Genomic DNA, 25,304 nt, shown 5'->3' on the forward strand with positions numbered 1-25,304 from the left:
AGCTATGAATTTAATAGTTACTTGCAGTACATCATTCATTATATCAAGCAATGTGAGATCTTGATTGATGTTATTTGTGAAATGAATATGGATTGTTCCGCATAGTCTATGACTAATATTATTAGTATCTTTCTGGTCACTCTAGATTAAGGAGAGTAGAGAATATTGTTTGCTATCATAATAGTATTACTTCTGAAACATCATAGCCTGTAGAGGTCAAGTAAAGAATCTTCTGATATTCATGCATGAATGTTGCCACCATTGCGTATAGTTTGGGTGCATAATAGTCTCCAATCTGAATCTTTGTTTTCAGTCATTCCTAAATTTTCTGTTGACGTTTTCCATGCCTGATTTATGCTGATAACTGACCTTTCATGAAAGTTTTCAGAGCCACTATGGATTAGGAAGACTGTGTGTGTTTGGGGGAGGCAAAAGAGAGAAAACAGCCCATTATGGAAATAACCTATAGACTTACTAGGGATAAAAACCCTGAGATACTATATATGTGGGTATGTGATATGATTCTATGGAAATTACTCTAAAAACCTATAGAATTTAATAATGAAGGATATTCTTTCTGTAGGTTGTTTGAACCATACCCTAGCAGGAACATCATTCTCTATTAAATTATATAAAATTGTTCATAAAGCATCTAGAAAAGTTATTTTTAGCTATGAAATCAGGTAGAACTTTGCATAAGGGGATCTAATGCTAAAAGTGGACAGAAACTACAAGAACATCAGTCATCAACTGTCCTTTCATCAGTCTGATAAGGACCAGTGCCTTTAATGGAGCCAGAATTTCACTCATTGTGAAAAGAGAGGACACATATTTATTGATCTTCCCAAATTTTTTAGCTAAGTAGAAAGAAACATTTTAGTACCCATAGTTTTGCCTTTGTCTATAGGAGCATCTCTCTCTCTCTCTCTCTCTCTCTTTTTACTGTTCAACTTTCTGTGGATATTGATCAGAAATATATATCTTTTTGGTGTTATTTGAATATATTGTCTCTTATAACAACCTGCCTGCAAAAACAGGGTGATTTGATCAGAGATTCTTTGGATGCTTCTGAAGATTTGCTTTCATGTTCTGGTCTTCCTGAATTTCCATAAGCTTTTGGGGATAATATCTGCAATAATTCCATATTATAGTTCAATTTTATATGGCTTCATGCAGTATTTGATTTATATTTTATGTTGAGTGAATTCAGTTGCGTGTATGAGATGATTGTGGATTAGGTATTTAAACCAAAATTGTTATTGATTAAAAAGTTTGACATTATAAAATCAAGAAAAAAATAAATCGATATTAGGATGGAAGTGGAGGTTGATGATTTAGTTGGTGTTGGTCCTGCTTTGAGCAGGGGATTGGACTAGATGGCCTCCTGAGGTCTCTTCAAATCCTAATATTCTATGATTCTATGAAGAAGCTCTGCAAGAAAACATAAATCAAGTATTTCAAATGCCACCAGAGTATTTAAAAGTCTTACAGAAAACAAATAGTTGAGAATTTTTAAGAAGAGTAATATGCGGGTATATGCCATTTTACACTGTCCAGAACTTTGGCACATTTCCATTCTCCCTGTCCAGCCACTTTATATTTCTACCTCAACTTTTCTCCTTGTATTGCCATTTAATCAACAATGATCAATCTGTTCAAATATTCTTAAAGTAACAAATAAAAGAAAAACACTGTCACAGCGGAAAAAACTATACCCTGCTACAAGTGCCTAAGGTGTCATCTCATTCTTCCATCATATTTTTTAATCTATGTGGTAAAATCCCATGTTTTATTGGTATTTTGCTTGCAGTGTGTGAAATTTCCAGGTTGTATATCTTTGTATATATCTGTGGTTATATAAATGGAAATTTATCATGCTAAGCCCTTTAAAATATATCATGGTGAACTCCATTAAAAAGTATGTGTGTACATGTGTATATATTAGAGGCAATGCAGGTACTGACACCTATATTTAAAGTTGCCTAACATTTCCCATTATCAGACCCAGTTTCAATTGTTTATAATTTTGCCAAATTTAACCCATTCAGGCCGAAATTTTTGATGCTGGTTGTCTGCCTATGGCTGGTTGTCTGCTAGAAAATATCAGCAAACATAGTTCAGCCACTCCTGAGACTGAGATTAGGGAAAAATACATTGTTTCCTCCATATTAACAAACAGGTTGCAAACATTCTTTATTGGAAGCCTTAACTATTCCATGCTCTGGAGCAGGAGTTAATATTTGGAATGGAGGTTGTCCTGTTGTCAGAGATGTGCCTTTTTGCCATACCGATGAAAATTCACCCAAAATTGGCCAAGTTATAAGTCTTTGAAAAATCTCAACTAAATGTGATGCATTCTGTTAAGGTTTAAGATATTTTCTTTAACCATAAAACAGTGGAATATGTAAATATTAGCTATTTTGACACCTATTTATTGAAATATAACTACTTTAGAATTGATCTATTTGTAATAAATACTGAAGTTTATCTAAAATATTGTACTTTAGATATCATACCTACTATATTATTTTTACAACATTTTAAAGTTCTTCCACTGATTATCTTACCTAAAACCATGTAAGACATAGCTTTTTGTCCAATTGTAGTTTGGCTTTCTTAAGTTTTATCATTCCTTGGCTTGGACTCTTTATCGGGTATATGGAGTTAGCAGCTGTCAGTGCACTGCACAATCTATCACTTGCTTTAATATATCACATTACAATTTAGCCTCTATTTTGTTAGCTTTGCAACAGAATTTTGAATTTCACTGGAGAATGTTGTATCTCAGGACAATTCAATACATTTGAAAGCTATCTTTCCACTTTAAAAATGTCAGGAAAGTATTATTTTGGAAAGTTGATCTGAAATTATGTTGCTGCAAATCTTTGCCACAAAGCTAAAATAAATTGATTTTCCCAGATCTCAGAGTATTGCAGAGAAGCATAGGTATCAACTTTGAAAATGTTTTTCATGGTTGAATGACATTCAAATGCAGTACATACATTATTTATAACCATGCCAAACATCTAAGAATACATATAAAATATATATTCATCGACAGGAAAGGAAACATATCAGCTTAAGATAATAAGGCTACGTCTCACAGAGCTTATATTACTACATTACCATACTGTTTCATCATTCCTGTGGGGGGAAAACAAAGCTAATGCTATCTGTGGATTTTTACATTATTTATCAGAAACATATTTATGAGGCCAATCCTAAAGTCATTATGAACCCATTGAGCTCAACAGAATTCTTCCTGCATAAGGAGGGCTCCTCTGCATGGGAATCTCAGTTAAAGATGAACAAACCAGTTCAAATGTAAGGGACTGACTGAATCGTCACCTGAACTTAAAACCTAATTGAATCTCAATGTTTCTGGAGATATGATGAAGTTTAGTTAGCAAGTTTAATTTTGCTTACCTCTGCATTTTCTGACTCACTGAAAATGCAAGTAATCTAATATCAGCAGTGGAGTGGTGTTCATGGTGAACTGGGAAATACTAGAAGTTATATGAAATCCTGATTATCTTTTACAATTTCCAACCAACTTTCCATACCAAAGAGGTTTGGGTAAGTTTCAATAACCTTCAGAGTCTGGCTGTTTATCTGTAACAACTTAACCTCGCAACTTGTTGAGATTTCTCAATCACCAATTTAATTATGAAATACAATCCATAGAGAATACAATAGCTATGAGAATCTATTGTGAGATATAGTGGGGTGATTGATAAATAACATTTAGTTACGCTTTAGCAGGAAAATCTTCTATTATTTTATTATCCTATTGTTAATTGCCTCTCACTTGTATGCTGTACACACATTATCTGAAAAAAGAAACTTTATTAAAAAGAAGGGAGGTGAAAATCATGTATACAACTCAGCTCTAGAAACAGACATTGCAATAAGAAGTCCATCTCCCTGCCAGTGTAGCATTGTTCATTTGTGCTTTGGCCATTGTAGTTCTGGAACTCCCAAGCAATGACCTATCCACCATTTCCATAGGAAGACTCTTCCACAGCTTAATAAATTTCATTGTGATGAAGTATATCCTGATAGGAAATCTATTTTTCCCTTTTGATTTCATCTTTCCCTTCATCCCTGAATAATTCTCTTCATCACTAGTATTCACTTCCTTCATATGTCTATAAACATTTATTATGCCTTCTCTTAGCAGTCTTTTGTGTATTGCACCCCTCGTAGAATTATATCCACTGAAACCATAAAACAGCTAGTGTCAAACTACAGCATTTAGAAGGCTCTACTTGTCATATAAACCTAATGGTGTTTTATGGTGACATAATTGGGATTTCTCATCTGTTATTAATTAGGAGGAGGTCCCATTTAAATAACTTTTGCTCCCCAGTCAGTCACATTGACATTTCTTCTCATCTTGCTATAAAGTACTGAGGCTATTCATGACTTGATTGAGGGTTATTTTACAGTCATCATCACTGTTCCCTCTAAGCTGTGCGCGTGTGCATGCACATAGATCCTAAACCCTACGCACACAGAGAAACACGGCACACACAAAAATTTGCACAGAAGCACAAGTTGCACAGAAGAAATTTTTTGCGCACAGGGCCTGTTAAAAGTTAGAGGGAACATTGGTCATCATGTATATGACAACTACGTTTTGGATCAGTACAATTGGTGCAGCCCATTCTGAATAGTTTGCTTTGTTCATAACATACTAACTTGCCAGCCTTCACAGCTCTTCTGCTATTTTATCTTCCAGAGCATGTCTTGAAAACATTATACCTGCATATCCCCTATATTACCAAATATATTGTCAAGTACCTGGTATATGGATAGCACTTTTTTCAAGGTCAGTTTTCATATACACTTTGTGTAACCTTCTGCCAATTTAATTGAAGGAAAGAGAGGCAATTTCTGTCTAACAAGGTTGATCCAAACCTCTGCATTATAGATCAGCAACTTTGCCCTTTGACTTGCATAGGTTACTGATATCACCACCACAATTTTCCAGTCACAGGCACCATTTGACCTGAAAAGGTTTTAGCTTGACATTTAGGTCCTGAAGTGCTTATTCCTCAATCTTTTTCTTATATCATTTTTCCAGGTGGTCAGGAAACTGATGCACTCAAGTCCACTTCCAAAACCATGGCTCTCTATTTCAATCTATTTCAATCATAATTTCAGGATGTTCTTCTGATTTCCCGCTTTTTATGGCCAAAACACTCCTTTGTTCTGAACCAATTTCTTCAGCAGGTTTTTCCTGATTTGTTGAAGGCTACTGTAATTTTAGATGCTTTGCAAGTTTCATAAACTTTTTTCTCTCCTCCCTAACTGATGTACAGTCATTTTTAGTGCTATATTTGTTCCTTCTTGTCCAGCTAATGTTCCCAGTCTCCTGGCATTCATGACATTTTACTGTTTTGTAATAAACATCAACTGCATAAATTTGTTTACTGCAGTGAAAACATTCTGCTGCTTCTTAGTTTATATTGTGAACTGGGAAACTGCATATTTTTACTCATTTGCCTGTTTCTTTGCAGTCCCATGCCTCACAGCTACTTTTACTTAAAGGTCTAGTTTGCTAGTAGCTTCCTTTGTGTTTTGTATGTATTTAGCCCATACACAAATCTGTCCCATATATCATCCACTACAGATTGTTGAAAATGAAAATGCTCTGCCATCTTCAGTTCTGCTGGAAAGGAACTTTTTGTTTCCGCCGATAAAATTTAATTATTTCAACAATTATAAGTGGCTTTTGGAGTCAAGTGGTTTTGTAACCAGTGGTCCATATCTTGTGCTTGTTGGCACACCTGGAGATTAAGTGTCTTAATCAGACCATGGGACAGATTGTCATTTGGACTACATGGCCACAGAGAGGAATGAGTAAGAACCTTCTATTGATCCTCTCTGCACAGATTGAGGATCAAGCCCAGGCACATAGGAGTAAGCAGCTACTACTCCCTAGAGCGCTTGGCAGGAAGTGAAAGCCGAATGGTGGGGAACAGGTAAAACTGTGGCTTAGCCCTTCCAACACACTGACCTGTGCAGCTGAGCTGGTGGGGGAGCGGGGTTAATTTGTTGCTTGTATGACCTCTTCCACCTAGGTGGGAAGCAAAGAAGGAATTATGACTCAGAGAAATCCTTCTGAGTTATGTTACTCCTGGAGTTGTGCAGTTTACGTTCCACCTTTAGCTAGAGACTCCAGCTAAAGGTCCTATATGTTTCATCTCCACTTGCAATCAAAAGAACTGTTTCTTACCATTTATTTTATATAATTTGCTTTAAAAACTTGCCTTTCTACATTTTCTCCAATCTTGTCTTTTTGGATAGTACCATATCTTCTCCAGTTCACCTACACAAATTACCAAATAAGCAATGTCACTGTTTGTTTGTGGCTCCATAATAGAGACTCTGTCAGACTGTGTTCTTGAATTACGCTTTTCTAAAGAAACACAAATGAGTCACCTAATGACACACAAATGAGTCACCACACCAGGTACCTAATTTCCTTGTCAGTTGCATGGATACAGCTCCCATTGACTTCAATGGCAGATGAACAAGCACAAATGATGGCATAATCAGGAACAAGTTGTTCAAAGTTATTTGATACATTCAGCTTCCTGAATGTCAAGCTGTGCAAGACATCTCTTTGCCAATATAGTAATGCTTTCTTCACTTAAAAATTATCACCATATTCCCTACATAGTCCCTCTTTCTTGTACCTCATCCTCTTCATAAAATTCTTAGGACAAAAGATACAGAGGACCCTGTGTTCAGCAATTGCAAACTTATTCAGCAATGCCTCTGCATTTTTACCAATGCAGAATAGTTTTGTCTGGTACATTGTATTTATTGTTTATCAGAATACCAGTGTGAGAAACTGCTTCAGCAGTAAGTATAGGGGCAGAACCACAGGTGGTGTCAATCAATGTAGCTCCATTGATTTCAATGTAGTTATGACAATTGAGTTATTTATAGCACTAGAATGTATGACAGTATTTGTCTCTTAATCTTTCTTCCTAAATCTTTTTTTCTGCCACTGGTCATTTTTATTGTTCTTCCATGAGCTTGTTCCAGTTTATATTTCTAATCTTTCTGAGCTCTTTGAATTACTTCTCTGTCTTTACTGGTATTCCCAACTCCCCCACTTTAGTATCATCCATGAATTGCATGAACATGCTGTTTTCTCCATCTTCTGAATTAGTAATGGTGGTGTTCACTCATTTAGAGAGTAAGAGAAGAAGGACTAGTCACCAATAGTGAAACTACTCCCTGGCCAGGAATTAGTTAGTCCTTTTTTACCCCCAATATGTTGTTTGGTCAACTTGTATTTCATGATACATTTACCACCATGGCAGAGAAGAAAGATGAGGCTCAGAGATATTTAGAGCAAGAGTTTATTCAATACAAAGCACCATTCAACTGTGGTTTGTTTCAAAATTACAGCTATTCTTAAAAGACATGAATGCAGACACTGCATAGATAAGAGAGGAACAGCTACTTCTTCTTGTACTATTGACTATTATAATGGGTTTATAAAGGTTTTACAAAATAGTTTATGAAAGTCTCATGCATCACTGATTTATTAATCTACATTGTCTCATTTTACCTCTTTTTTTGGTAACTAGTTATGTAACTGAAGGGTGAAATCCTGGGCTCATTGAAGTGAATGGGAGTTTTGCCATTGACTTCTCTGGAGTGAAATTTTCACTCCAAGACTTCTCCCCTTTACCCATCATACCAAAATGAAAAATTATGTGGACAAAGTTAGTTAAACTTTTTAGACTACAGAAAAAGTGGGGTTGCTGGAGCCTCATTTAATCTCAAGCTGTTTGTCTTTTATGAATCCCACTTAGGTAATTTCTCTTATTGCAGGGAAAGTACTCAACTGGTATTCAGAAGGACTCTATTCTGTTCCTGGCTTGGCCACAGACTTCCTGTGTAATCTTAGCCTGAGAGTAAGTGATTTATCAGTGCCTACATTGACCTGCAGATCAGACAACAGGGGTGTGAACTGCAATGCACACTAGCATGCTGCACTTCCATTCCTCATGCGGACACAGCGGGTGCAAACTAAATGGTGCGTTAACATAGTCCCCTTTCAATAAGACTAAATTAATGTGAAGTAGGTAAACTAGTTTGCACCTGCAGCATCCATGTGGGGGAGTTACAGTGCATCATGCCAATCTGCGCTGCATTTCACACCCTGTAGTCTGATTTTGGGGCTGTTGTACACAGTCCTTCATTTCCTCATCAGGGTGTTGCAAAAACACAAGAAAACCAAACTATAAACTAAAGCAAATAGAAAGGCTGAACTGAATGTACTCATTTGGCCCTGACTCCTGTGAAAAGTATCTCCACTCATGCCAATGGACATAGGCGCCAACTCTATGGGTGCTCCAGGGTTGAAGCACCCAGGGAAAAAAATTAGCAGGTGCTTAGCACCCACCACCAATAGAGCTGCAGCCCCAGTCAGGGATCAGTAATTCCTTTACAGCCCCACTCCCACCCATCAGCTGGTAGACGGCTGCCTTAATCACCTATGATGAGCTGTTCAATTTTTGTAGCCCCTGGGCTTGCTGCAGTAGAGGCTGACCCAGCCCTAGTTCAGCCTTCGGTGTGGGGTGGAGCTCCTCCTCCAGTAGCCTCAGGGAGTTCCTTCACTGCTCCAGACAGGGTTGGGGTGGGCGGGGGGGAGGGAGCACAGGGCTCCCTCTGCTCTGCAAAAGACCAGCCTGATCAGCAGTGATTAGACTCTGCTCACCTGAGTCACCCTGCCTCCTACCTAGATCTCCTTAGCATGCTCCAACTCCCAGCCAGCTCCAACTGAAGGCAGCACTAGGTGTGTCCTGTTTCAGGCAGAGGGACCCTGGGGGGCCTACTGCAGTGTCAGGAAAGGAGGAGGGGAGTCCACCATGGTGCCGTTTGGTTGTGAGGGGACATGCAGAATCACTGCACTGTCTTCCCCCATTTCTGCCCAGGCTGAGCTACTCTGCTCTGCCTAGGTGGGGAAGTGTCTGTCCTCAGGGGTGCCATTTAGGGGAGGAAGGCAGGGGGACTGTAGGGGCCCCCCAAGATAGTAAAAATCTGGTGGCAAATTTGTCTCTCTCATCCCTCCCTTGCGCCCATGCATCCTTTATACAAAATACTCATTTGGCACTGAAGTTAAATAGGTATTAATAAAATCAGACAAAACAGAGTTTTTCAAAGTGTGATTTAAAATCCCTTCCCCTCTCCATTGCTCAATTTTCTGTCTCTTGACTCTTGTGATATTTAACTAGTTCTCCTGTTATCATAGGCTTTGTCTGGACTAGCATTTGTCCGCCCTGTTGTAATTGATTGCCAATTGCTTGTTAAGTGACTGTAAATGTGAATCTAGATGCCAATATTTGCACAGTTTCAGGACATGGTAGCCCTCAGCCTCAGGCAAACTGCAAAACTTTTGTGCCCCAGAACAAACATTTGTGGAGAGCCGTTATCAACACAATTAGCATTTACAATCAATTAGCTCAAATTCTAACAGGCCCACTAACTCTAGTCTAGACAAAGCCAAAGCATGAGTCCCCCAGACTAGACAGACCCTGGATTTTTAATATAAAAGGAGGCAACATAAATGTATTTTCCCTCCCCAAAACAAAAACAAAGATTCAAACAACAAAACATGTAGGCCCCCCCCAAATCTTCATGCCTTCTTTACACTTCAGAAGAAAATCAAACAAAGGTTCAGTCTCAGTTATTGCCCCTTTACAGATCACCTTTAAAAATGAGATTATCCTTTACATTCCTAATTCCCCAAAATCATGGTAACTGCTGACTTTGTGGTGCTGAAAGATTGGATCTGGGTGTGAAAATTTGTCCCTTTCCATCATTGCATGTACAACAGAGTGCTGGGAGCACAAAAGAATAGGTTATCATAAGAGAAAGCCGATTAGGAAAAAGAGGCCCTCAAAAACTCTTATCTTGAAAACAGCGACAGGGTTGGTCTGGCAATCAAGATTGTTTAGAACAGTGGTTCTCAAAGCCGGTCCGCCGCTTGTTCAGGGAAAGCCCCTGGCACGCCAGACCGGTTTGTTTACCTCCAGCGTCCACAGGTTTGGCCGATCGCAGCTCTCACTGGCCACGGTTCACCGCGCCAAGCCAATGGGGGCTGCGGGAAGCGGCACAGGCCAAGGGACATGCTGGCCACCCTTCCGGCAGCCCCCATTGGCCTGGAGCGGTGAACCATGGCCAGTGGGAGCCATGATCGGCCAAATCTGCGGACACAGCAGGTAAACAAACCGGTCTGGCACGCCATGGACTTTCCCTCAACAAGTGGCGGACTGGCTTTGAGAACCACTGGTTTAGGTCATTTAAGTGAGATACAGTCCCACTAAAATAATCATGTAACGTCCAAATTTTACACTCCTTATAACTTTTTTCTTACACATAGTTAGGGCTCAAACTATGGCTCTGATCCTGATATTACTCTCTTGCGATCAATCGTGGATAATTTCCACCACACACTTCCCTTTTGGGGAAGCAATAATTTAAAAAAGCTATTCAGGGACTGGGGTAAAATTTATGGTGCAAATTTAGGTCATTTGATCAAGAGGTTCCCAGTACATGTCCTCCACCTGCATTATGAGCTTCTTTTAATTTTCAAAGTACTCTAAAATTAAAAGCACTCTAAAAATGAGATTATCTAGGATATTGATATGCCACAGGAGGGGCAATGATGCAAATTTGGAATAATTTGGTTCAGGTGTTCTTCAGATACTGTCCCCAGTAAGAAGAAAAATGTAATATTCAGGCTGCTCTAAATCTGACATGCATAGAGAGATTACCTTGAACAGTGATATTCCATAATTGAAACTGAGGGCATGGCTACACTGAAAACTTCAAAGCGCTGTTGTGGGAGTGCTCCCGCGGCAGCACTTTGAAATGTGAGTGTGGTTGCGCGCGAGCGCTGGGAGAAAGCTCTCCCAGCGCTCCTGGTAATCCAACTCCACGAGGAGATTAGCTCCGAGCACTGGGAGCATGGCTCCCAGCGCTCGGAGGCTGTTTACACTAGCACTTTAAAGCGCTTTGACTTCTGCGCTCGGGGGGGGTGATTTTTCACACCCCTGATCCAGCAAGTTAGAGCGCTATAAAATGTAAGTGTAGTCAAGTCCTGAGGTAGATGAATGTATCATTTCACACCACCCAGGATCATTGTGTTAGACTGTTCATCTCTTTGGAGCATCTGAACACACCCCACTGAGGTGAATGGGTCATTCCCCACATCAACAGTACTCCTATACTGCAGAGGGCTGTGCAGAGCCCCTTCCTTTACACTAGCTCCCTGAAGTAGATACAAAATCTGGGGCTTCCTGCTGTTCTTCTTGCTGCCTCCAGCTGGTAGATGGGCTCCTCCCAGCCCATCTGTTACCATCCTCCTATTTTCTCATGGCCCTTCCAGCCCTACCGGGGACATGGTGGGGGCCAGGAGAAGGGCAGAGCTGGTAGCTAAAGTGGCAGATCCTTCCCCTTCCACGGGTGCCCTCTAATCATGCCCCTCACTAACACCTCTTCCTCAAGAAACAAGTTTCAGAGTTTCAGAGTAGCAGCCGTGTTAGTCTGTATTCACAAAAAGAAAAGGAGTACTTGTGGCACCTTAGAGACTAACAAATTTATTTGAGCATAAGCTTTCGTGAGCTACAGCTCACTTCATCGGATGCATTCGGTGGAAAATACAGTGGGGAGATTTATATGAAACAATGGGTTTATCATACACACTATAAGGAGAGTGATCACTTAAGATAAGCCATCACCAGCAGCAGGGGCGGGAAAGGAGAAAAACCTTTCATGGTGACAAGCAAGGTAGGCTATTTCCAGCAGTTAACAAGAATATCTGAGGAACAGTGGGGGGCGGGGTGGGGGGGAGAAATAACATGGGGAAATAGTTTACTTTGTGTAATGACTCATCCATTCCCAGTCTCTATTCAAGCCTAAGTTAATTGTATCCAGTTTGCAAATTAATTCCAATTCAACAGTCTCTCGTTGGAGTCTGGTTTTGAAATTTTTTTGTTGAAGGATAGCCACTCTCAAGTCTGTAATCGTGTGACTGGAGAGATTGAAGTGTTCTCCAACTGGTTTTTGAATGTTATAATTCTTGACATCTGATTTGTGTCCATTTATTCTTTTACGTAGAGACTGTCCAGTTTGACCAATGTACATGGCAGAGGGGCATTGCTGGCACATGATGGCATATATCACATTGGTAGATGCGCAGGTGAACGAGCCTCTGATAGTGTGGCTGATGTGATTAGGCCCTTTGATGGTGTTCACATATCTATTCAGGGGAGGGGATGGAATGCAGTGGGGCCTTGGGGCGGACTGGGGCGGGGAGCACCCATCAGGAAAAATAAAAGTCGGTGCCTATGCCAATGGAGTCACCAACATATGTGAGATTGAGATCCTGCCCTTTGTCTGTATATGGAGTCAGAATACCATGGATTTTCCAGAGAAATACGATTGCTACCAGTGAATTTTTCAAGGCTGCTGTTATGACCTGTAATACAGAAGATACCAAAAATGTGATTGTAATAGCTGTAACAGCAATATTTCTAAACTTACTTATCTTAGTAAATGCTGGCAAGTGGGTTACCATACTGGCTCCATCAACTAAATATTTCCGTACTTTATTCTTCACTCTGAAAGAGATAAGACACTGAGTTTCCCTGAAAAGATTGTGTAAATTAGTAGTACATAATTCTGACTGAGCCTGAAAACATTTATACACCTAGACAAGATCAATGGGAGTCATGTGAATAAGGTTAGTCATATACATACTTGTTTGCAGAACCCTAAAAGCTGTAAATAAACTAACTGCAAAATAAGTTTCTAATATGCTTATCATATTTTCTCAGAAATTGCTTCAAACAATTTGTGAACATTGTAATCATGCCAAGGGAGAAAAAAGCTAGATGTTGTATCTTTGGTTTGCTTAACAAAAAATGGAGCTTTATTTTGCAGCTTTGATCATCAAAGAATGGCAGCCTTTATAGACTACAGTGGTTTACATTTTTATCCTTGCAAAGTGAAAAAGTAGAGATCAAACTGAATTTAATTAGTGGGGCGGGGGGAGGAGGAAGATGAGCCAATACTTCAAAAACTTTATTTTAGGGCTAAATTCTGGAAATTTTACTCACGTGGGTCAGCATCTACCCAAGTAGTCCCATTGACTACTTATATTAAGTAATGGCTTAACTGTCCCATGAGTGTTTTTAAGATTTCAAAATGTTTTCCTGTCCTAAATCAGGAAGAGAAGCTGAAATTTCAATTTTTTTCACAGATAATCTGGAAAAAAAATTGACTCTGGCCAATCATAACATTTCATTTTGATAATTTCAAAATGTTTCATTTTTGTTTTAACCTTTTTCTTTATTTTTTGCCTTTCTTGTGTTTTTAGTATAGACTGATATAAATTTCAAAATGATAAGTCATGTTGAACCGGAAAATTGAAATTTTTAATTCTGAAAATGTCAAAATGGAAGTTTCAAAAATTAACCCCCCCCATTTTTTTTTCCATTGGGAGATTCATTGAAACCAACCCAATCTCATGAACAGTTTCAATTTCGAGGAACAGGCATTTTCCAACAAAAGAAGTCGTGTCAGAAAATTCCTGACTATCTCTAATAATAAAGCACTTTGATTAAAAAGAAAGAATTAGAATGAATAAAATGTATACATTCATTCTTACTACTTTTTATACCAAGAAATAATGTGTAAAGATTAAAACACTTGATTTAATGGAAGTTTTAGGTGAATAGAGAGTGCAGGATTGACCCTTTAGATATCTGATAATTTGAACTGTTGACCAAATGCATTGAGACAAATTTACTTGTACTGAGAGCATCTTTCCACAAACAGCTCCTCACTCTCATGATTGTGTAACTCATTTTCAGCTATCAAGGGAAGACTAGTATCCCAAAGTGGCAGTGCAATCATTTAAATATTATTTGCTAATAGAATTCTTCTCATAAAATGTGAGCAGGGAGCAAATGTGTCAGAATCATCAAATCAGACTCACAAAATAGAATACTTTTAGCTACATGAGAATATCAAACTTATTCCTATACAACGGACAATAAGTGCATTGTCTCAAATATGTTTTCGCAACAAACAATTTCATCAAACCCTTTTTTAAAATACTTCTTCAGCATGGCTATTATATAATACCCATCAAGGAGTGAATTAAAAAAAAAACACCACCAAATGCAAGAACTTCAACTTTCAACATACATAGCATGTGCTTTTTATATATGTTTAGTATGTACATTTAAAATTTGTTTGGGCTGCACTGTCAGGGCCTGCCTTTCAGAGTAACTGGATACCAAGACCATGTGAATTGTAGCTGCTCAGCAAATAAGGTCACCTCTGTCTTAATAAGGATAAGGAAAAGGCTACAGGCTCAAATTCTCATATCCTAACTCATAATGAGTAGCATCTTATTCAGTGATTACTTCCATTGAAATCAATGGGACCACACATGGAGAAGAGCACCATTCAATGTATATGGCCTTCAGTATGTAACCTCTTTTGGGAGGTACTGTATCTTTCTGTGGTTATGTATCCTGAAGAACATATTATCAGCCAAACTAAGTAACTATATTTGATTAAACTATGCTTTGACTGACAGCTCATACATACATTAATGTAAAAAGTTGCAATTCCACTTCATTGTCTTTCATCAATCCTGTGGACCTTTTAATTTGGAACTGTGAAGAAACCGCTACCTTTTAATGAAGAAAAATAAAGATGACTTTAAATTATTAAAAAAAGTGTCTCTCTTTACACATTCTCAAATGTAACTTGAGTTCAGACAAGGGTCATTTTAGTCAAACACTACCTGCCATACAAACCTAAAAACACAATTTTGTAAACCCCTTAGCATTTAATGCAAAAGACCATGATGGTTAAGTTTAATTAAGGAAGAGTAAATGGCTTTCTGTTAACAAAATTAATATGTATCTCTGAGCCATGACCCTTTTCTTTCATTTATTACTCAGAATGTTAGTCCTTTTCAAACTATTTGTATCAAAAAGAAAATGAATTTCATCATACTGATCCAAGGCAGGAGACAAATTGTATCATTTCCTCTATTATTCCTACAGTAAATTATCCATGAAAGGATAAAACATTTGTAAATTATGGTCACTCCAATTTCATTCTTTTTGTAAGTACTTGAGTACATTTACATAAGCAAGGTCAGATCCTCAGCTGATGCAAATTGGTGTAGTAAGATTGAGTTTTATGGAACTGTGCTAATTTACCACCGTTGAAGATTTGGCCAAATTCCAACCTTATTTGTTTGAATTTAGCTTCAACTGTAAATATAACTGCCCTCCACATAACCAGATCTATCAATAGAAATTTAGCACAGGGGAATGATTTTTTGATTATTCCAATCTACAGTTATAGCATGGGATTTTCAAAAGTGCATAATGGTATGTCCACACTTTTTTCTTCAGTGTATTCTTAACTGGGGTTAGCTAACTCATGTTAGCTAACTCTATATAAAATATCAATGAAGACATAGCAACTCGACTTTTAACAAAGGTTAGCAGCTCAAATTTAATCTCTGGCACCCTCTACAGCCTTGATCTCAAATTCCTCAACTGAGTTAAAAACTGAGTTAGCTAACTTGGGTTAAGAACATCCTTTCTTTTTGGGCAGTGTAGATATTCCTTAAGTCACGTAAGTGTTTCTGGAAATCTTACCTGTAATCATAACTTTTTGATGAGTAGTATTGCACTGTAGAAAAATACCAGTGGAATAAGATCTTATTCAATATAATATGGTTCATGTGATTCTGGTAGACCAGGTGCCAGCTCATGCCAAAAGCTTTAGGCCCCAAGTGAACACTATCAAATGCATAGCTGGAAACCAGTCTGACTCACCTGAGTGTTGGTATCACTAAAATAGGTATTAGACTTGTAACAATGTGTTTAGTGTTCAGACTTTATTAAATACTTGTGAGCTGCTGCACGCATTAATATCATTTATAATATATGTAACCCAAGCTATAAGGTCATACTTAAGTGTTTGTTCTGTAACTGTAAAAATGTTTGCTCTGAAACTGTAAATCCAGTCAGGCAAGAAACTACACCAAGTGTGAAATACTGGTATGAATCCATGAAGAGGGGTTATCTCCAGCACATCAGGAATGCCTGTTGAACCCAAATGGGCCATTGTAAGCCATCAGAGCATAAGGACTTTGTTGATTGCTCCTAGCACACCCATAAAGAGGGGGATCTACAGAAGTGCTCATTCCATTAGCTTGGACTCTAGGGAGATTGGGATAAAAATTCCTGACCAGAAGGAATTAAAGTCTTTTTATGCTGTTTGGATTCTCAGAGGTAAAGATTCCTAAAAATAACCAAAAAATCCCCAGGATTAATCTGGGTTAGCCCTAAAGGATTTATAGAGTTGGCATATTTCAGCTTCTCTATCACCCTCTGAAACCTAAACCATAACTCTGAAATCTGCTGCACTGGGTCATGATGGCTTCACTGAGGTGATGTCTTCAGGGCCTCCACTACACACACACACACACATACAGGACTCTGCTCAAGTAGCTTGTAGTTGAGTCCTCCCTCCTCTGGGACAGACCTCAGACCACCCGAGGGAAGCACCAGATTGCCCAAAGAAAAGTAGTGGTGGGCCACCCAGCAGATGACACCTATATGGGTAGTCCCTACTACTACCACAGCAAGCAGGAGTTGTGACATGGAACTGGGGTAGGTCCAAGGGGGCCTCCTGCAGAGGTGTGCTGGGGACCTTGGACTGTCCTAATCTGATTCCACAATACAGCATACCATTTCAAAGGTGTTCCTACAAACAAATCTGCAGCGCATGTTGTCCGTGTGTTTGTTGTCCCTGGGTTAATTAGGGAAACAATACCATTTCCTGCTGTGGCTCTTTTATCTCTTTTAATTCTAAAATGTGTGGTTTGATCTTCCCTCCCAAACTCCAGGCTGCTATTTTGGGGCTTATTTCTTTCAGTACCAGACTCCCACCCCAACATATATTTTTCAAGCATTTTATTAAACTATTAGATTCTTTGGGATATGGAACTACCCTGGTATAAGGGTATCAAAATCAGTTCTTCTCTAATTAAGCCACAGTGAAAAAATGTAATAATGATTTTGCCACTGGATGTTTTAATGAAAGTTTAGTTGTATGGGGATTATCATTGATTTTGTTATTTTAAACACATGAAAACACATTTTATTTTTCTTTAGTATCATAAAGAAATTCTGGTGCTTTTGGCTTCATTTGGGGTTGACTGGGGAACTAGAGCTAGTCAAAAAATATTAGATGAAACTTTTTTTCCATTGAAAAAGCTATTCCATTGAAAACAAAATGTTTCGTGGAAATGTATCATTTTTGATGAAAATTTCACTTGAAAGGCTTTTCAGAATGGGAAAGAAGCCAGAACAACCAATAACTGATTTGTTAGGTTACTCACCTGGCAGGCAGAGGTGAATCAGGAAGATCTAGGTTTGAACCCAGGTTGCCTACATCCCAGGTAAATGGCCTAAATACTGGACTATTGGCGGAGGAGATATTTCCTGCTCTTTTTTTTTTCCATGAAAAATGTCAAAATCTTATTCTGGATCAGAACGAAAACAAATTTTGAAACCTCAAATTTTGTCATAATATGGAATTGTTGTTTTCTGGACAGCCCTAACAAGAACAAACTTCAATTTCTGATCAGAATCTTGAAATTCAGAGGCACTGATTTTTAATTTTTTTTAAAGCAACATGTTTGCATGTGAGGATTTTAACCTCAAAAATAGTATGACTTGCGAGAAGTTCCTCACAGCCCTACTTACTTATCCTCTTACTAGGGCACCTCCACCTCCCTTTAGTCCATCACTGAATTGAGCCTTCACCATCCACTGGCCTTTTTCTCCCATAACTCTCTCTTCCCCTTCTTCCATCTTTTTCTTATGTATGGATCATCTTCCCTGACCTGATACTTAAGGCTGTTCTGTTCCCTTTCTTCAAATTCCTCTTCCAACATCCACTTCGTCCATGATGCCTACAAAAACTGGGAAACCAGTTATGGAAAGCATGATTGACAGTTGGATATAGTGGATATGCATTTATAATTTTTTAAAAAATTTATAAATACATATCCACTATATCCAACTGTCAATCATGCTTTCCATAACTGTTTTTTTAAAAACCCTGTTTTTCTAAAAAATGTATTTAATAACTGTAAAATGTATGGTTTCAGAGTAACAGCCATGTTAGTCTGTATCTGCAAAAAGAAAAGGAGGACTTGTGGCACCTTAGAGATTAACAAATTTATTTGAGCATAAGCTTTCGTGAGCTACAGCTCATTTCATCGGATGCATGAAGTGAGCTGTAGCTCACGAAAGCTTATGCTCAAATAAATTTGTTAGTCTCTAAGGTGCCACAGGCCCTCCTTTTCTTTTCGTAAAATGTATTGCATCCCTCACTACTTGTATGATGCTTCATTTCCTAAATAACAAGCTTGTCAGGGTAGGGTCTATATCTTTTCATATGTGTTGTGAGTGCTCCAAGAATACAAATAAACAAAAGTAATAGTAAGAGTTTCCAAGTTAGAACAAGGTTTGGAGGTTACTTTAACTTCACTGGTTCATCGATTTCTAAGAGGAACTCAGTTCCATTCTTTCCCCTCCCCATTATTACCCTCAGGGATCGAATATGACACATTTACATTGTCCTCAATTTAAACTAGCTCAGAAACTGAGTCTATTTCAGAACCCAAGTCTTGGTCTCTTGCATGGCAGTGTTCTTCAGCTTTTCAGCTGTTTTGCTAAGACCTTTAAACAAACTGAACAGTTTTCACCTAACATAAAGGCAGAGGCTTTCTGAGTGAAAATATATTACCCTGTTTCCTGGAGCAACTCTGTAATTAAATTTTTGAAGGCATGCTTGTTTAAAAATTCATAATCAATTTCTCATTCCATGGGCTGAAAAAATATATTTTTGTACATAACATCTGTGCCTTGGCACTAACAGCTGGATGGGTTTTTTAATGTAATAAGAATAACAGATAAAGCAAGGATATAATTCTATTAAGAGATCCTAGCAGCATCATAAACTATCAACATTCAGCTTAAGCATCCTATCACCAGAATCCTAGGATTTTTCGTTCCTTGTTGCATATTCTTGCACACTGTATTTTGTTTATGTACTGCTCTATATGTTTAAAATGCTTTTTTCTGAAGTGATTTTGACTAGATTCCATACCAACCTGTAATCTCTCTCATAGTTTAAACTCACTGGGGCAAACTGATACACGAGATGGTGTAAATTAGACCCTCTTACACCAAATTAAACTGCTTACACTCATTTAAGTTAATTTAGGGTATGTCTACACGTCAAGTGGGAGGTGTAATTTCCAGCTTGAGGAGACATACCCGCACTAGCTCTGATCAAGCTAGTACACTAAAAATAGAATGTAGCTGCAGCAGAACAAATGGCAGGAGAGGATAGCCCCTCCTAAGTGCCTAGTGTCTTGGATGGGTACCGACTCATGGCAGCTTGCGCCTCTGCAGCTACATTATTTTTAGCACACTGGCTTGATCAGAGCTAGCACAGGTACGTTTCCTTGAGCTAGAAATTACATCTCTAGCTCAAAACATAGGCATATCCTTAGAAGCAATCTAGCACTGACACTGGCCTTTTGACCTACCTTCAAGGCCATGCAGGTTGGACCAAAGTCTACATTTAGACCTGGTCTCATACCATAGCCCAAGCTCATTTCCCCACCAACAAAGTCCACCTCAATGCACCATTCATTTCCTTCTCCCATTCTCATCTGTGTGCCTTTTCTCCTGAAGCCCTATATTTATCATATGCCCTGATCCTGGTACATCAATCCACCACTCACATTCAAACCCCTATTCAAGACTCATTTAGTCCATGATGCCCACAAAGGTTTTAAAAAAATTGTCATTTTAAAAAGAAAATCCCTCTAAAGTGATTCCCTCCTCCTCAATGTATCCTATTTTTTTCTCTCTTTGTCATTTGAGCTCCAGTTCTGCAAAGCATACCACACATGTGCCGAGCACATGTGGGGCTTGGAGTGGGCACAGGGATCCCATGTTGTTCTCTTTAGAGGAGCAAGGACTTAAACTGTATGCACTTTGCAAGCATGAACCTTTATTTTTGTGTCCAGTGCAATGTTGAGCACCCTTAGTGCTCCATAAGGAAAAAATAACAATAATCTAAAATGAATCATCTTAGTGTAATACTAAACCCTCATATGTGCTTGGTTTATGTAATTACTGGAAGATTTGGATGCTCTTTCAAACTCTAACCAAACTTTCTAATATTTTCTGAATACCCTCTTCCACTCTCCAACAGAAGGGGCAGCCGGTACTGCTTTGACTTGTGACATATTTATCCATGTGGGGTTGTAACTTTTGGATGGCGGACTCTCTGTGGAGGTGTGATTGGAGTCTCAGGGGAGCCAAATGCAGTCACTCGATTAGGGTGAACTACAAAGAAGGGGGCAGACAAATCCCCCAACGCTGGTGGATATTCCAATTCTTAGATTTACCAAGCCAGCACAAAACAGCTTCTATAATACCTCACTGGTTATCCAGAAGCCAACAACACAGTACCCTGAAGCAACCCAGCCTTAGGCCTCCACCCGGACACCCAAGTCAAATATGATGAGGATAACTGAAAATCTTATTCATCATATAAAAAAGTTCTACCAATCCCAAAAAATTGGACACATTACCTCCCAGGTTAATGAATATTCCAGAATTTACCCAAATACATGCTTATAGCCAATTCTTATTAACTAAACTAAAATGTATTTAAAAAGAAAAGAGAAAAGGTATTGGTTAAAAGATCAATATACATACAGATATGAGTACAGTTCTTGAGATTTCGATTCATAGCGGAGATGGTGAGCTTTGTAGTTACAAAGAGTTCTTCAGAATTAGTTCATAGGTTATAGTACAATGTTTATATTTATATTCAGAGTGAATCCAGGTTTAGGACTGGAGATCTCAATCTTGGGCTTAAGCTTCCCCTGCATGAAGCATCAAGCAGAGCTGAGACAAAAAGGACTGGGACCCAAGGCATATTTATACAATGTTAGGCCTTCTTTGACAGGTTGGAGTCCTTTGGTAACAATAGGCAATTATGGAAACTTATTTCCTAAGCATCACCGGTAATTAGTTACCCAAATTAACACGTGGCAATTTATCCATTAGGCAGTCTATCACAAACATGAAAGGGATACATAGACAATGATATTATTTCACCCAAGATTCATCTAATCTACCTATCTACCATGGAATAGCCCTAATTACCATTTAATACCTTTTGAACATGTCTCTAAAGGTTGAATCGAGGTCATTTAGCCTGCGGGATGTTTAACCCTTTCCGGACATGCATCACACTTTGTATAAGATTCATTGCAACTATATAACAGTGGTAACAACCATGATTTTGCATGGTCATATTTTAATCAGATAACATCACAGGAGGGGAACAGCTTATTCAAACCTGCAGAAGTGTTGGGGACAGATATGAGAAATAGGTTCTGCTACTACAGTAGAATCAGGGTGGCCTCATAGTAGGAAGTTCTGTCAGATAATCAGCAGTCTAGTTTATTTTCACAGTGCACTCCAATTTTGTAAGAAGTCTTCCAATTCTAACTGATGAAAACACCTCCCGTTTCCCAAATTTTGGAGTAGCTTTTGCTTGAGCCATATGATCTGACATAAGAAGATCAAAGTAGACTGGTGTGTAGAATGAGTTAGCTATGGAAGAAGGTGTCCTCCAACTAAATCCTGCTTAACCAACACAATATTTCCTTTCACTTGATGACCATTGCCACAAACCAATCATCCCAGTTAGACCTAAACTCTAGGTGCACATAGCTAACATTCAGCACTTCAGATTGCACAGCCTGAAGTTATCATGGCCAAAATTGCCTCAAAGCCAATCACTTTATACTTGGTGTCAACTCATAACAAATTGATATTTCAAGGTGTTGGAGACTTTGCTTACAGCACCTGCTCACATAGACAGTATTAGATGCATTAAAAACTATGATAGGTTTGGTTTTGTCTCTCAGACTCTGTAAAAATAAGAACATATTCAACAAAAACAGAGATCTACTCAAATGTCTAATGTCCACATGTGAAGTATCCTCTATTTATGAATGTTAGAATACTATTTAAGATGTCATTAACTTTTGAATTATATGTTCTAGTGGAGATTATCCTTACATTCATTTGGGCCAGAGTATCTTCCTACCCAAAGCCCAAGTGAACTGGCTTTGCATAGGAGGACATAATCTGTTTTCCATCCAAGCTGCACTGTACAAATGTAGTCTCCTCAGTAGCTTTGCCCCATCCTATGCAAGTAACTGCAGACACAGTGACTGATCTTGATCTCCCATGTCTGCCTTTATCCTGCAAATAAATAAATAAATTCAGCAGCCACAGAATAGTGTTCTGCATGGCCCTCTATGTGGGCTGGCCATATCCTACTTCTATCATCCAGTGACATGCAGCCAAACTGCTTCTACAGTCTTTTGCATAGTAAATGCCTGTAGAAATGACTGAAATGAATTTGCCCATTCAAATGTTTAACTTCCTGTGTCTGCATTTCTTTTGAAGGTGGTGATAAAACCACATGATATGATTGCTAATGTTTGCCTCATTAGAATGGCCATACTGGGTCAGCCCAATGACCCATCTAGCCCAGAATTCTGTCTTCCAAGAGTGGGAGATCCTTGGGTCTTGTGTTATGTGAAGGGATAAATAACACTTCCTTATTCGCCTTCTCCACGCCATTCATGATTTTAAAGACATCTATCATATCCCTCTGAACATCTCTTTTCCAAAATGAACAGTTCCAATGTTTTTAATCTCTCCTTATATGGAAGCTCTTCCATACCCCTAATAATGTTTGTTTACCTTCTCTGTATCTCTTCCAACTCTAATATATCTTGGGCCATGAGAGCAGCACACAGTAGTCAAGATGAGGGCATACCAGGGATTTATATTGTGGCATCATGATATTTTCCTGTCCCTTTCCTAGTGGCTCCTCACATTGTTAGATGTTTGACTGCTAGGGCACATTCAGTAGATGTTATCAGAGAACTATCCAGTTGGGACATATAGTTGGGATCATTTTGTATGTATAGTTGGGATTATGTGTTCTAATGTACATTACTTTGCTTTTATTAAAATTGAATTTTACCTGCCATTTTGTTGCCAATCACCCAGTTTTATGAAATCCCTTTGTAACTCTTTACCATCAGTTTTAGACTTAATTATTTTGAATTATTTTGCATCATCTACAAACTTTGCCACCTCATTGTTTACCTCTTTTTCTACATCATTTATGAACATGTCGAACAGCGCTGGTCCCAGAACAGATTCTTGGTAGCCCTGCTAATTACCTCTCTCCATTGTGAAAATTAACCATTTATTCCAATCTTTGTTTCCTATCTTTTAAGCAATTACTTATCCGTGAATGAACATTCCCTCTTATCTCATGATTGCTTATTTTACTTAAGGGCCTTTGGTGTGCAACTTTGTCAAAGGCTTTCTGAAAGTCCAAGTACACTGTAGGCACTGAATCACCCTTTTTATACCTCCTCAAAGAATTCTAATAGATTGTTGAGGCATGATTTCCCTTTACAAAAGCTTTGTTGAGTCTTCCCCAATATTGTGTTCATCGATGTGTCTGATAATTTCTGTTCTTTACTATAGTTTCAATCAATTTTCCTAGTACTGAAGTTAGGTTTACCAATGTGTAATTGCCAAGATCACTCTGGAGCCCTTCATTAAAAATCAGCATTACATTAGCTTTCTGCCACTCATCTGGTACAAACGCTGATTTAAGCAAAAGTTTACATACCACAATTAGTGTTTCTTCAATTTCATATTTGCATTCCTTCAGAACTCTGGTTGGTTGGTTGGTTTTTCTTTTCTATTTATGTGATGTAGATCCCCAGTCTCCAGAGAAAATACTAAGGAAAAAGGATATATCAGAACTTTATTCTTTCTATTTCTGTGACCTGGAGCCCCAGGCAAAACAGCATAAGATTTTCCTTGCCCCATTAGTCCCCAACAATCCCTGCCTGCCTGATCTAGTTTCTGCAGATATTTGTCAGTCTATCTGGGATTCCTAAAGTTTCATCCATTCTTAAATTCTGGCCCATCTTTTACCATAAAATCCATCCTCTTTTTCCTAGCCATGATTAGGTGCTGTGGAAGTTAAAACACTGAGATTTCAATGCCACTTTAACTTACAGTGTGAAAACACAATGAATGGGAGGCTGAGAACATCAGCTCTCATATGCTTCAGTCTCCAAAGATCAAGAATAAATTGCCCCTGAACATAACATTGCCTGCATGGCAGGGAATTGTGCTATCCGCTGAACCATTGCGATGATACTTACTGTTTATATCTTGAACTTACTCCTGAATGAATTATTGTTTTACTTAATGGGCCAGATGTATGCTGATTTACAAATCTGTGACTCTGATCCAGTGTCTCTGGAGCTCCACAGAGGTATGTGCAGAATAACTTTTAGTTTCATGATTAGGATCGTTACTTTAGAAAAGAAGTGTTAGAAAAACTATATTCATAGCTAATGTAGATATCATCATCATTTTGCTGCTGGCATCTGATTTTTTCCATGGTTTATTCCTCAGCTTCAGATAAATGGGGAATGTGAAACACCAAATTCTTATTCTTTCAGTTATCAAATCTGTATTGACACTGTCCCTCATTCTATCATGTGAGAAATTTCCATGTTTCCTGAAGAACTATTTCATGCCAGAAATACTCAATTTGTTCACTGGAAATTGTAGGGGAAACAAAAATCTAAACAGTCTAACAGTCTAAAAAAAGGTTTCAGAGTAGCAGCCGTGTTAGTCTGTATTCGCAAAAAGAAAAGGAGTACTTGTGGCACTGAAAGCATCCGATGAAGTGAGCTGTAGCTCACGAAAGCTTATACTCAAATAAATTTGTTAGTCTAAAAAAAAGTTTTAGTTAGGAAACACTGGGAAGCTTATTGTTAAAATATTCACCTGACCGATTTGTGAAGGTCATTTCATTCCAGATCATATCATCATGCCCTTCAGTGCATGCTGTCCTCAGCTACAAGACCATTACCTATCACTTTACCTATTTTTAAAACTTCAGATAAAATTATGCATTTTAAATTGATAGCTTTGTCATTTCCCATGCTCATGACTGCATGAATAAGCATAAGGTATACATACAGAGTATGTTTTATTTAATTGATAACTTTAGTT

This window comes from Dermochelys coriacea, chromosome 2 (genome assembly GCF_009764565.3).
Source record: "Dermochelys coriacea isolate rDerCor1 chromosome 2, rDerCor1.pri.v4, whole genome shotgun sequence".
Taxonomy (NCBI): domain Eukaryota; kingdom Metazoa; phylum Chordata; order Testudines; family Dermochelyidae; genus Dermochelys; species Dermochelys coriacea.